This window comes from Dendrobates tinctorius, unplaced genomic scaffold (genome assembly GCF_039654945.1).
Source record: "Dendrobates tinctorius isolate UK_male_01 unplaced genomic scaffold, ASM3965494v1 ptg000013l, whole genome shotgun sequence".
Lineage (NCBI taxonomy): Eukaryota > Metazoa > Chordata > Amphibia > Anura > Dendrobatidae > Dendrobates > Dendrobates tinctorius.
Window position 1 is genome coordinate 1,733,668 of NW_027361681.1, and position 12,665 is coordinate 1,746,332.

The 12,665-nt window shown below is 45.9% G+C and overlaps 1 protein-coding gene across 1 annotated transcript in view; it reads left to right on the forward strand.

Annotated features, from left to right (window-relative positions):
• Positions 1-2,378: 2,378 nt before the first annotated feature.
• Positions 2,379-12,665, forward strand: part of RNF208 (ring finger protein 208) — a 50,975-nt gene continuing 40,688 nt past the window's right edge. Inside the window, exon 1 of the mRNA XM_073558253.1 lies at positions 2,379-2,399. The gene's annotated coding sequence lies outside the window, so the exon portion shown is untranslated. The remainder of the gene's footprint in view (positions 2,400-12,665) is intronic.

A 12,665-nucleotide genomic window follows, 5' to 3' on the forward strand; every position in this document is an offset into this window, starting at 1 on the left:
AGCAGATATCAACCTTGTGGGAGTGTAATACCATTTAGTTAGAAATTTTAAAGGACTAATTTAGAGTGGCATTAGTTGTAGCTGTATAAATAAGTTTAAGGCGAACCAGGCATTGTCAGGTTGGCGCTGTTACACTGATTAAAATTATACCTGGGTTGGAGAAATCAGTCTTGTGTTTCTTTTATAATCTGTGTTTGAAGTTTTCAGTTAATGAGATGCTGGTGCTCCGGGCGTGCCAGTATGCGGATTTTTTTTTTTTTTTTGGTGCTCTGGCCTCAAGTTAGTTACTATGCCCGGGCAACACCAAGCTCTTCAGCTAGTAATAATAATAATTCCAAATGCTTTGGAGGTGGATATGGACCTCCTTATCTTTTGGGCCCTTGTGCGGCTGCACCATTGTACCAATGGTTGTCTATTGTTCAATTTTACACATTTGTCAGGCATTGAGTTGGTCAGGCTTAGTTTACTTTCACACATATCACTAAACTGTACTAATAGCTCATATGAGGAGACCAAGACATTTTGGTTTAAACTTGGGAAAATCACAAAAATAAATGGGTTTCACATCCTGCTGCACCTGCTTTTTTTAACTAAAAACTGACAGCAACATTTTTTTTTTAGCTGTGTTTTTACTGCTTTTTTGTACTCATTGCTGTCTATGCTGCAAAAATGCTGAAAATTGACGTGCTGCAGTTTTCCAAAAAGAAGCAGTTTTGCAATTCTATGAGGACAAAAAAAACAAGCATGTGCCTGAGATTTCTGAAATGTAATAAGGATGCAATTGTCGTGTGTGCCACCTTGTGGTGTTAACTGGCAATACTATGAGTAACCTGCCAATTAGGAATTGAGAAAATGAAAGCAGTGTATATGTGTGTTTATATATGTAGCAGGAAGTTACAGAGACCAAAACCCCAAATCCTGTGGTATTTCGCTGGTATTATTGCTAGCACATTGTAACAAACCTCCATCTGTGAACAAATACATTTTCAATCCTTTTTCTTATTCATTATTATTTTTAGAGCAACATTGATTCCATGGTGCTGTACATGAGAAGGCACTACATACAAAATACCATGAACAAACTAAGGCTAGTTTCACACTAGCGTTCTTGGGCGCAGAGCCGCCGCTAAGCCCCGCCCCGGCCACGCCCCTCCGGTCAGTTCCTCCTCTGATCGCATGAGGCTGCATGCAATCAGCGTATCTTATATTTAGCATTGGATACGCTGACCGTGCGCTGGTCTGATTTTGCTGGCGCTGCGCCCGGAGCACAAAAATGCAACACAGCACATTTTTGTGCGCTGGACGCAGCGCCAAAAGGGCGCAGCGCCAGCAAAATCACACCAGCGCACGGTCAGCGTATCCAACGCTAAATATAGGATACGCTGATCGCATGCAGCCTCATGCGATCAGAGGGGGAACTGACCGGAGGGGGCACGGCCCGGGGCGGGGCTTGGTGGCGGCCCTGAGCTGCGCCAAAGAATGCTAGTCTGAAACTAGCCTAACAATGGCAGGCTAGTGCGAAGGGGACCCAGCCCTTTGGGCTTTCAGGATAATGAGGGAGACAGTAGGTTGGGGGGGGTGCAGCAGCTCCAATGATGGTGAGGTGGTATCTCCGGTAGTGGTGAGGAGGTAGCGGGGATCATTGAAGGCTGTAGGCTTTCCTGAAGAGATGGGTTTTCAGGTTCCGTCTAAAGGATCCGACTGTGCCAGATTATCCCTTTTGTTCCCAGCCTGTGAATATTTGTGATATCAACATGTACCGTAACTAGAAAAGTCTGGGCCGTTACTGAAGATTACATATACTTAACCTTCAAGATCATTTTTTATATTTTGGTGAAGCAAATGACAGACATTATAAATATAAACATAACTCTGCTGGTCACTTCCACCTTGAACTTTCTAAGGCTCACCACTAGATGGCGCGTCATGTCAAAGGATTCAGATGATATATGACCCTGACCCTGAATCTGATTAAAGAGGGAAGGACTAGGATTGGGAGAAACTTGTGTAAAAATAGAAGATTTGTAAGTTATAGTTCATCACCCATAAAAATCATCAAGTGAAAATTAAAGGGCCACTCCAACAATATTTTATTTATTTTACTCATTTATATAGCGCCATTAATTCCACAGCGCTTTACCTTTTAGTTTAGGCTTTCCAAACTACAAGAGAACCAACATCATTTTGGGATATTCAGGCTAATTATTACCCCCACCTCCTCCTTTGCAGCAAAGCATCATGGTCCTGACTGTTGGTACATGTGGAGTGGCTGTATGTTACATCACTAACCACACTCTTACCTAACCAGTGATGTTACGCACTGCACTTCCCGAATACGGCACTATTATCATTACATTGTAAGGAGAACAGATGAATCCAGTCAAACTGGGGGGTCCAAGGTAAGGTCAAATGTGTTTGGTGGGGTGGGGGGGACACAGGTAAGACCACTGAAAGCTGCATGCACTGCTAGCGCTGGGTTTTTACCATTTAATAGATATATGTGTGGTTCCATTGTATCCAGTCTAATACTCTGTGAGCTAAACATCAGGTTCGACTCCCTACTAAACAAGTATCTGTACAGTTCTAATGGTTTGCTAGAAACTCTCAGCTGCGAGACATAGTTAGGTGAAAGCTGCTCCTCAGCTGCGTCTATTCACTGACAGCACGCAGAGTTTCTGGAGAGGTCGACACTTGGAGCTTATGGGAAAGTTGCAAAACTTTTCATTGTATGAATTTGCTCTCCGCATAGACCGTGAATTAGATAATTTTCAAGGGAACGTTCAAACTGGATAATGTGTGGTCTTCTCCCATGTGCAAGTCCAGAAAGGGCGAAGCAAGGCACAGGGATTTCGTCTTTGGGTCATACTCCACCCCCTCAGGAATAACCTCAGACTGGACGAGCCCGTCGCCTCGCGATCATTCTGGTTGTTCCCCTGCTGACGGTTGCGGAGGACGGTGCACACAATCAGCAGCTGATGATTAAATTCAGGCGTCTGTGGAGAGAATCGAGTTCCACCTCTTCCAATTATTCCTGCTACTGACAGACTGGACGCAGCGCCCCCTTCTCCTGTCAGGCTCACAGTCCGGACTAATTGCTCTCTGAACGCCTAATTAGATCCATGCCGAAGTGAACGGTAAAAATTAGACGTGACAGTTCAGAAAATAATATGAGATGGATAAACACGGCTCAGAATCCTTATAGCATTAATTTTACACAGAGGAATTTAACTAGGCCGTGAAATATTTCAAAGAGCCCAAAAATCAACGGATGCAGAGTGGCTGATGGTTATTGGAGTGCCATGGTCTACACCAATCCCCTATCCAGGCAGGACCTAAAGTATTGCTCATTCTGAGCCTCCTGGTTCATTGATAGAATTGCAGTGAGTAGTGTCACATGGGCAGAAGAGAGGTCACCAGATGAGCGATCGCTATAGGTGACATTTGGAGCCAAAGCCACAGAATTATGATTTCTAGGGAAAAGGGTGGGGGTCCTTATATGAGGAATGAGGAATGCGGAAATATGTCTGCACCCCGCAGCCTTTATGTATTGTTATAATGGCAGGAGAAGAAGCCCTGGGGGACAGCTTCCTGATCTTCAGATCATTGTGTAGAATAAATAAGCAGTGAAAACCTCCCTACTGTATACAAAAGGGATTCCCAAAAGATGTTGGGGGTGATAGTCACCTCACATTTTTCCAGTGGTCATAAAATCCTGTCATTAGAGACCACCAGTGTATAACCGAGCGTACACATCATATAGCGGTCCTTTCTAGTATACCGAGCGTACACACCATATAGCGGTCCTCCCTAGTATACCGAGTGTACACATCATTTGGCGGTCCTCCCTAGTATAGCCGAGCGTACTCATCATATAGCGGTCCTCCCTAGTACAGCCGAGCGTACACATCATATGGCGGTCCTCCCTAGTATAACTGAGCATACACATCATATAACGGTCCTCCCTAGTACAGCCGAGTGTACACACATAGCGGTCTTCCCTAGTATAGCCGAGCGTACACATCATATTGCAGTCCTTCCTAGTATACCGAGCGTACACACCATATAGCGGTCCTCCCTACTATACCGAGTGTACACATCATTTGGCGGTCCTCCCTAGTATAGCCGAGCGTAATCATATAGCGGTCCTCCCTAGTACAGCCGACTGTACACATCATATGGCGGTCCTCCCTAGTATAACTGAGCATACACATCATATAACGGTCCTCCCTAGTATAGCCGAGTGTACACATATAGCCGTGTTCCCTAGTATAGCCGAGCGTACACATCATATGACGGTCCTTCCTAGTATAGCCGAGCGTACACATCATATAGCACTCCTCCCTAGTATAGCCGAGTGTACACATCATATAGCGGTCCTCCCTAGTATAACTTAGCGTACACACCAATATAGCGGTGCTCCCTAGTCTAACCGAGCATACACACCATATAGCGGTGCTCCCTACCTGGCTGATAAAAAAACTTTCATGCAACTTGGCATGCTGGAAGTCATGAGCCTTCAATATGAGCCTGTACTTGAGGATCTGGCACTATAATTAAAGCACTGATTTCCCTAGCCCAGGTATATCACAATGGGCATACCATTACCCTGCATTTAATATCTGTCATAACTTGTGCACTTGACCTCCTGATTAGCCTACACATGGAGAAACACGTTGAGGCATGAGATGTAGTGATTGATATCATGACAGAACAAAAAAGCGATAAGTTTTAATAATAACATATTTTCTATATGTGGTATGCTTGTATTATCTTGAGAATAGGATTACTTTGTCTAAATTAGCATGTGATTTACCTTAGTATCAAGGGAACATTAGGGCATGCCGCCGTGGAGCGGGGGTGCCAAATCTCGTATCATTAGGGTGCCAACCTCCACTGCTAGGCAGGAACAGCCTAGTGGACATCATATGGGTTGTATAGTTGCAATTGTGATCTAAGCTGGGATAACAAATTGTGAATCTATATGACACAGCAATCATTACTGTATGTTAAGAAATGTTACTCAAACTTCGGTTATTCTGTCAGTTCATACATGTGTTTGTATATATACAATTTATATGGATACACCTGGGTGGGCTGACTTCAAAATGGCCACCATGATCACCACCCATCTTGAAAAGTTTTCCCCCTCCCTTATACTAATGTGCCACAAACAGGAAGTTGATATCACCAACCATTCCCATTTTATTTAGGTGTATCCATATAAATGGCCCACCCTGTAGATACAGTATTTATGGGCTTATATCGCTCATCAATTTTGATATAATTAGGATACACATATATACATAAGAATCTTTGCAAGATATGTTCATTTTTTAGCTCCTCACTGTGCACTGGGGGTGTATAGGTGCCGTTTTTAAAAATCTATAATAAACAAGTTTTTTTAAAGGGATTTATGTACACTAGCTTACTCCACCTTCGGTAAAATAATATTTTCTATCTGTTCTGCCTTATTCATCCCTCATTTCTAATCACATACAGAAACATGTCTACTTTCTTCCAATAACAGCATCACCACTGTCTGCAATACCAGGCACAACCTGTGGGCAGGGGTGGCACTGTGATGTATTTGGAAGACACAGGACAGGACATCAGGCAACAGAATCATTTGCAGCTTAATTCTACTTCCTGAGCTCAGAACATGATGTTCTCGGCCATATTATACAGGCAGCGTGCATACAGCCCTTACTCAGGGACAGAACGGTTAATGCCAACCTGCACTGCCAGCTATTTAAAACCTTGCTGCAGCTCGTGGAGCAGTACGTGGCACTACACAGCTGCAGTGTTCGTAGCCTGCTTTGCAGACGGTCACTCTCCACACAGGATGGCTGTGTACTCCACACCAGGCCACCAGTCAATAGAGCTCCTGTTCCCCTGCGCCACGTGCCTGCTGGCAGATACAGTGGGTATGGAAAGTATTCAGACCCCTTTAAATTTTTCACTCTTTGTTTCATTGCAGCCATTTGGTAAATTCAAAAAAGTTCATTTTTTTCTCATTAATGTACACTCCGCACCCCATCTTGACTGAAAAAACACCAGAAATGTAGACATGTTTGCAAATTTATTAAAAAAGAAAATGAAATATCACATGGTCATACGTATTTAGACCCTTTGCTTAGACGCTCATATTTAAGTCACATACTGTTCATTTCCCTGTGATCCTCCTTTAGATGGTTCTGCTCCTTCAATGGAGTCCAGCTGTGTTTAATTAAACTGATAGAACTTGATTTGTAAAGGCACGCACCTGTCTATATATGACGTCACAGCTCACAGTGCATATCAGACCAAATGAGAATCATGAGGTCAAAGGAACTGGCCAAAGAGCTCAGAGACAGAATTGTGGCAAGGCACACATCTGGCCAAGGTTACAAAAGAATTTCTGCAGTACTCAAAGCTCCTATGAGCACAGTGTCCTCCACAATCCTTAAGTGGAAGAAGTTTGGGACCACCAGAAGTTTTCCTAGACCTGGCCTTCCAGCCAAACTGAACAATAGCGGGAGAAGAGCCTTGGTGAGAGAGGTAAAGAACCCCAAGATCACCGTGGCTGAGCTCCACAGATTCAGTAGGGAGATGGGAGAAAGTTCCACAAAGTCAACTATCACTGCAGCCCTCCACCAGTCGGGCCTTTATGGCAGAGTGGCCCAACAGAAGCTTTTCCTCAGATCAAGACATGTGAAAGCCAGCACAGAGTTTGCTAAAAAACACATGAAGGACCCCCAGACTGAGAAATAAGATTCTCTAGTCTGATGAGATGAAGATAGAACTTTTTGATGATAATTGTAAGCGGTATGTGTGGAGAAAACCAGGCATTGCTCATTATCTGCCCAATACAATCCCAACCGTGAAACATGGTGGCGGCAGCATCATGCTATGGGAGTGTTTTTCAGCTGCAGGGACAGGGCAAATGGTTGCAATTGAAAGAAACATGAATGCGGCAAATTACAGAGATATCCTGGATGAAAGCCTCTTCCAGAGTGCTCTGGACCTCAGACTTGGCTGAAGGTTCACATTCCAACAAGACAATGACCCTAAGCACATAGCTAAAATAACAAAAGAGTGGCTTCGGAACAACTCTGTGACCATTCTTGACTGGCCCATCAAGCCTGACTGAACTGGAGAGGATCTGCAAGGATAAATGGCAGAGGATCCCCAAAGCCTGGTGTGAAAAACTTGTTGCATCATTCCCAAGAAGACTCATGGGTGTACTAGCTCAGAACCTTTGCACTATTCTGTACCTCCCACTCCCGACTCCAAGACTTCTCCCGCGTTGCGCCAATCTTCTGGAATGCTCTACCCCGAGAAATTAGGACCAGCCACAACTTGCACAGTTTTAGGTGCTCCCTCAAAACACATTTGTTCAGAGCGGCCAATCACGTTCCCTAATCAAAGTCATTTTATGTGTAAGTGTGTGTGTATGTCATGTCTATCTATGTCTATCTATCCCCCACTCCCTCAAGATGGCTGGACCATCATTGTAAATGCACACCTGTACTTTGTATCTCCCCACCTCATTGTAGATTGTAAGCTCTCACGAGCAGGGTCGTTTAATTTTGCTTTAATTATTGTATTATTGTTAACGTTATTTATGACTGTTGTGTTTGAAAGTGTTAAATTGTAAAGCGCCGCGGAATATGTTGGCGCTATATATACAAAGATTATTATTATAAGGGTGCTTCTACTCAATACTGAGCAAATGGTCTGAATACTTATAACCATGTGATATTTCAGTTTTTCTTTTTTAATAAATTTGCAAAAATTTCTACATTTGTTTTTTTCAGTCAAGATGGGGTGCAGAGTGTACATTAAGGAGTGAAAAATCAACTTTTTTTTTTTAAATTTACCAAATGGCTGCAATAAAACAAAGAGTAAAAAATGTAAAGGGGTCTGAATACTCTCCGCACCCACTGTAGGACACAGGGCACTGATCCTTACCTGGTGAGCACCTTGCTGGCATGTGTGATGTCACAGTGGATTGTTCTTAGTGGGAGAAACAAAATAATCTTGTAGTTATGATACCTTTTAATGGTTAATAAAATAATTGATGAAGAATATTATTTTCCTTCTCCCACTGAGAACAATTAATCTTTTTCCAACTGGCTAACACAGTATACAAACTTTTTTTTTTCTTTTAACTTTGTGGTCACAATGTAATGACATCACTGTGCAAATTGTCATAGCACCTTCCACTTATAGCGCTGGGCAGGGCAGACTCCAGGTTTTTGAGGGCCCCGGGCGAAAGAGTCTCAGTGGGCCCCCCCTTTAACACATACCAGGATGACACCGTGGTGCTGGCCAAAAACGGACTTGTCTCCGTGTGGATCACACGGACATGCATGTGATTCACACGGACACTCGCTCTGTGGCAAAACACGTTCATGTGAAGGAGGTTATTGATTAGTAGTGTACGTATGAAAGAAAGAACAGAGAGAGAACCTAAAGAGAGAACAGAGAGAATGATTACAGAGAGAAAGAAAGCGGGGAAAAAAGAACAGAGTGAGAGAGAAAAAGAGGGGAAAGAACAGAGAGAAAGAGAGTGGACAAAAAAAAAGAACAGGGAGAGAGAGAAAATGGAGGGGAAAGAAAGAACAGAGAGGTAGAGAGAAAAAGGAGGGGAAAGAACAGAGAGAAAGAACAGAGAGAGAAAGAAAGATGGGGGAGAAAGAACAGAGAGAAAGGAAAAAAGAAAGAAAAAGAACACAGAAAGAGAGTGGACAGAAAAAAAAGAACAGAGAGAGAAAGAAAGAGGGGGAAAAAGAACAGAGGGAGACAGAAAGAAAGAGGGGAAAGAAAGAACAGAGAAAGAAAGAGTGGACAGAACAGTGAGAGAGAAAAAGGAGGGGAAAGAAAACAGAGGTAGAGAGAAAAAGAAAGAGGGGAAAGAACAGAATGAGAAAGAAAGAGGGGAAAGAGAGAAAAAAAGAGGGGAAAGAAAGATGGGAAAGAATGAACAGAGAAAGAAAGAGCGGAAAGAAAGAACAAAGAGAGAGAGAACAGAGAGAGAAAGAGGGGAAAGAAAGTGAACAGAGAGAGAGAAAGAAACAGAGAGAGAGATATTCTATAAAGATACCTTAACAGCCCGGCTCCCATTGTAGTGCCCACCTGAGCCTCCTGGTGCAGGACATATAATGATCCGCTCACATGGCCGGCATCCTCGATTCCAAGGTGATCCCGCTGTCAGAGGAGGACACGGTGATGGATCTGAAGCATTCCCTGAAGTGCCTCCATGGTTCCGTCACAATCTCCTCCCGAAATTACCTAATTTCTGGTCAGCTTCCAGCACGTCACTTCCGGTAGAGCATCACGTACGAGTTTTAAAGTGCTCCTTGGGGCTCCACCGTGTACTCCTGTGTCTGCGGGAAAAGTAAGCTCCCGTCTGGGGCAGTCTCTCTCTCAAAATCGGGACTGTCTCGCTGGATCCGGGACGATTGGGAGGTATGAATGCTCCCCACCATACACCTCATACACACACGGCTTCGCTTTCGCTTTGTATGCCTCGTACACACACTGATCCACTCCGTACACCTTGTACACACGCAGCTTCACTCCGTACACCCCGTACACACCTTCCTGGGTTAGGCAGGTAATACTTAATGGGGAGTTTACATTATCACTCTGCATTTCCCCTGGCAAATCCTTTTCCTGTGTGAACACTGTTGAGAAAAAAGTATTTAAAACATTTGCTTTTCCCACATCGCTCTCTATGATTTCACCCTCAATGTTCTTTAAGGCTGTGTGCCCACGTAGCGATTTTTAAGCGTTTTTGCAGCGATTTTCAGCGCGAAAACGCTGCGAAAACGTTTAAAAATCGTTTACAGAACACCCCCCATGCATTCCTATGGCATTCCGCACATGCCTGTGCTAATGCTGCGCTTTTTTCCGCGGCGGAATCGCATCGCGGAAAAAATCGCAGCATGCTCATTCTTTTGTGTGGAATCGCAAAGAATTGCCGCGATTCCGCACCCATAGGAATGCATGAGAATCACTTACTTCCCGCATGTGGCTATGCCCACCATGCGGGAAGTTAAGCGTCTCGTGCGGTTGGTACCCACGGTGTGGAGGAGAGGAGACTGTCCTCCAGGCCCTGGGTACCATCCCCCTGTAAAAAAAAGAATAAAAAATAAAAAATCGGGGTATATTTACCTTCCGGTGTCCCGCGCTGCATTCCCGGCCTAAGCGTTCCCAGTAATGCCTTGCGGCAAGGCCCTGTAATGACGTAGTCTCGCGTGACTCTAGCGGTCTCGCGAGATCGCTATAGCAACGCGAGACTACGTCATCACAGGTCTCGAAAGGCATTACTGGGAACGCTGAGGCCCGGGATGCAGCGCGGGACGCCGGAAGGTAAATATACCCCGAATTTTTTATTTTTTTTATTTTAACATCCTATCTTTTACTATTGATGCCGCATAGGCGGCCTCAATAGTAAAAACCTGGTCACACTTGTCAAACACTATGTTTGACGAGTGTGACCAACCTGTCAATCACTTTCCAAGCGATGCTTCAAATCGCTTGGAAAGTGCTTGAAATATCGCACGCGAAAATCGCGGCAAAATCGCGATCAAATCATTTTACTGTTTATATAATTAAAGAATAGTTTGGGGTTTGTTTTACTTTCCTTAGCAATGAGTTTCTCAGTTTCCACTTTTGCTAAATGTATTTGTTTTTTACACATTTTATTTTTTTCTCTATAACTTTTTAATGCTTCTTCATTGCCTCCTTGTTTTAGCTTCTTAAATGCCTTGTTCTTGTTATTTATTGCCCTTTTTACATCCTTATTTAGCCACATTGGTGTTCTCCTGTTCCTAGTCCTTTTATTTCTGTATGGTATGGCTAGCTCGCTGTGGGTGTGTAAAACTGATTTAAATATTTCCCATTTATTTTCTGTGCTCCTATTTTTGAGGACATTGTCCCAATCAATTCGGCGATTGATTGTACACTCCAGTACACCTCGTACACACACGGCTTCGCTACATACACCTTGTACACACACGGCTCTGCTCCGTACACGTTGTACACACACGGCTTCGGGCTCCGCTTCGCACACCTCGTTCACACATGGCTCCGCTCCGTACACCCCGTTCACACACGGCTCTGCTCCGTACACCTCGTGCAGACACGGCTCCATTCGTACACCTCGTACACACGGCTGTGCTCCATACACTTCGTACACACACGGCTCCGCTCTGTACACCTTGTACAAACACGGCTCCGGGCTCCGCTCTGCACACCTCGTATACACACGGCTCCGCTCTGCACACCTCGTACACACATGGCTCCGCTCCGTTCACCCCGTTCACACACGGCTCCGCTCCGTACACCCCGTTCACACACGGCTCCGCTCCGTACACCCCGTTCACACACGGCTCCGCTCCGTACACCCCGTTCACACACGGCTCCGCTCCGTACACCCCGTTCACACACGGCTCCGCTCCGTACACCCCGTTCACACACGGCTCCGCTCCGTACACCCCATTCACACACGGCTCCGCTCCGTACACCCCGTTCACACACGGCTCCGCTCCGTACACCCCGTTCACACACGGCTCCGCTCTGTACACCCCGTTCACACACGGCTCCGCTCCGTACACCCCGTTCACACACGGCTCCCCTCCGTACACCCCGTTCACACACGGCTCTGTACACCTCGTACAGACACTGCTCCATTCCGTACACCTCGTACACACACGGCTCCGCTCCATACACTTCGTAAACACACTGCTCCGCTCCGTACACCTTGTACACACATGGCTCCGGGCTCCGCTCTGCACACCTCGTACACACACGGCTCCGCTCTGTACACCTTGTAGTTCACACACGTCTCCGCTCTGTACACCCCATTCACACACGTCTCCGCTCTGTACACCCCGTTCACACACGTCTCCGCTCTGTACACCCCGTTCACACACGGCTCTGCTCCGTACACCTCGTACAGACACGGCTCCATTCCGTACACCTCGTACACACACAGCTCCGCTCCATACACTTCGTAAACACACTGCTCCGCTCCGTACACCTTGTACACACATGGCTCCGGGCTCCGCTCTGCACACCTCGTACACACACGGCTCCGCTCTGTACACCTTGTAGTTCACGCACGTCTCCGCTCTGTACACCCCATTCACACACGTCTCCGCTCTGTACACCCCGTTCACACACGTCTCCGCTCTGTACACCCCGTTCACACACTGCTCTGCTCCGTACACCTCGTACAGACACGGCTCCATTCCGTACACCTCGTACACACACAGCTCCGCTCCATACACCTCATACACACACAGCTCCGCTCCATACGCTTCATACACACACAGCTCCGCTCCATACGCTTCATACACACACAGCTCCGCTCCATACGCTTCATACACACACGACTCCGCTCCGTACACCCCCGTTCACACACGGCTCCGCTTCGTACACCCCGTTCACACACGGCTCCGCTCTGTACACCTCGTACAAACACGGCTACACTCCAGTACACCGCGTACACAAACGGCTTCGCTACATATGCCTTGCACATACATGGCTCTGCTCCATACACCTTGTACACACACGGCTTTGGGCTCCACACACCTCGTACACACACGGCTCCGCTCCGTACACCCCGTTCACACACGGCTCTGTACACCTCGTACAGACACTGCTCCATTCCGTAC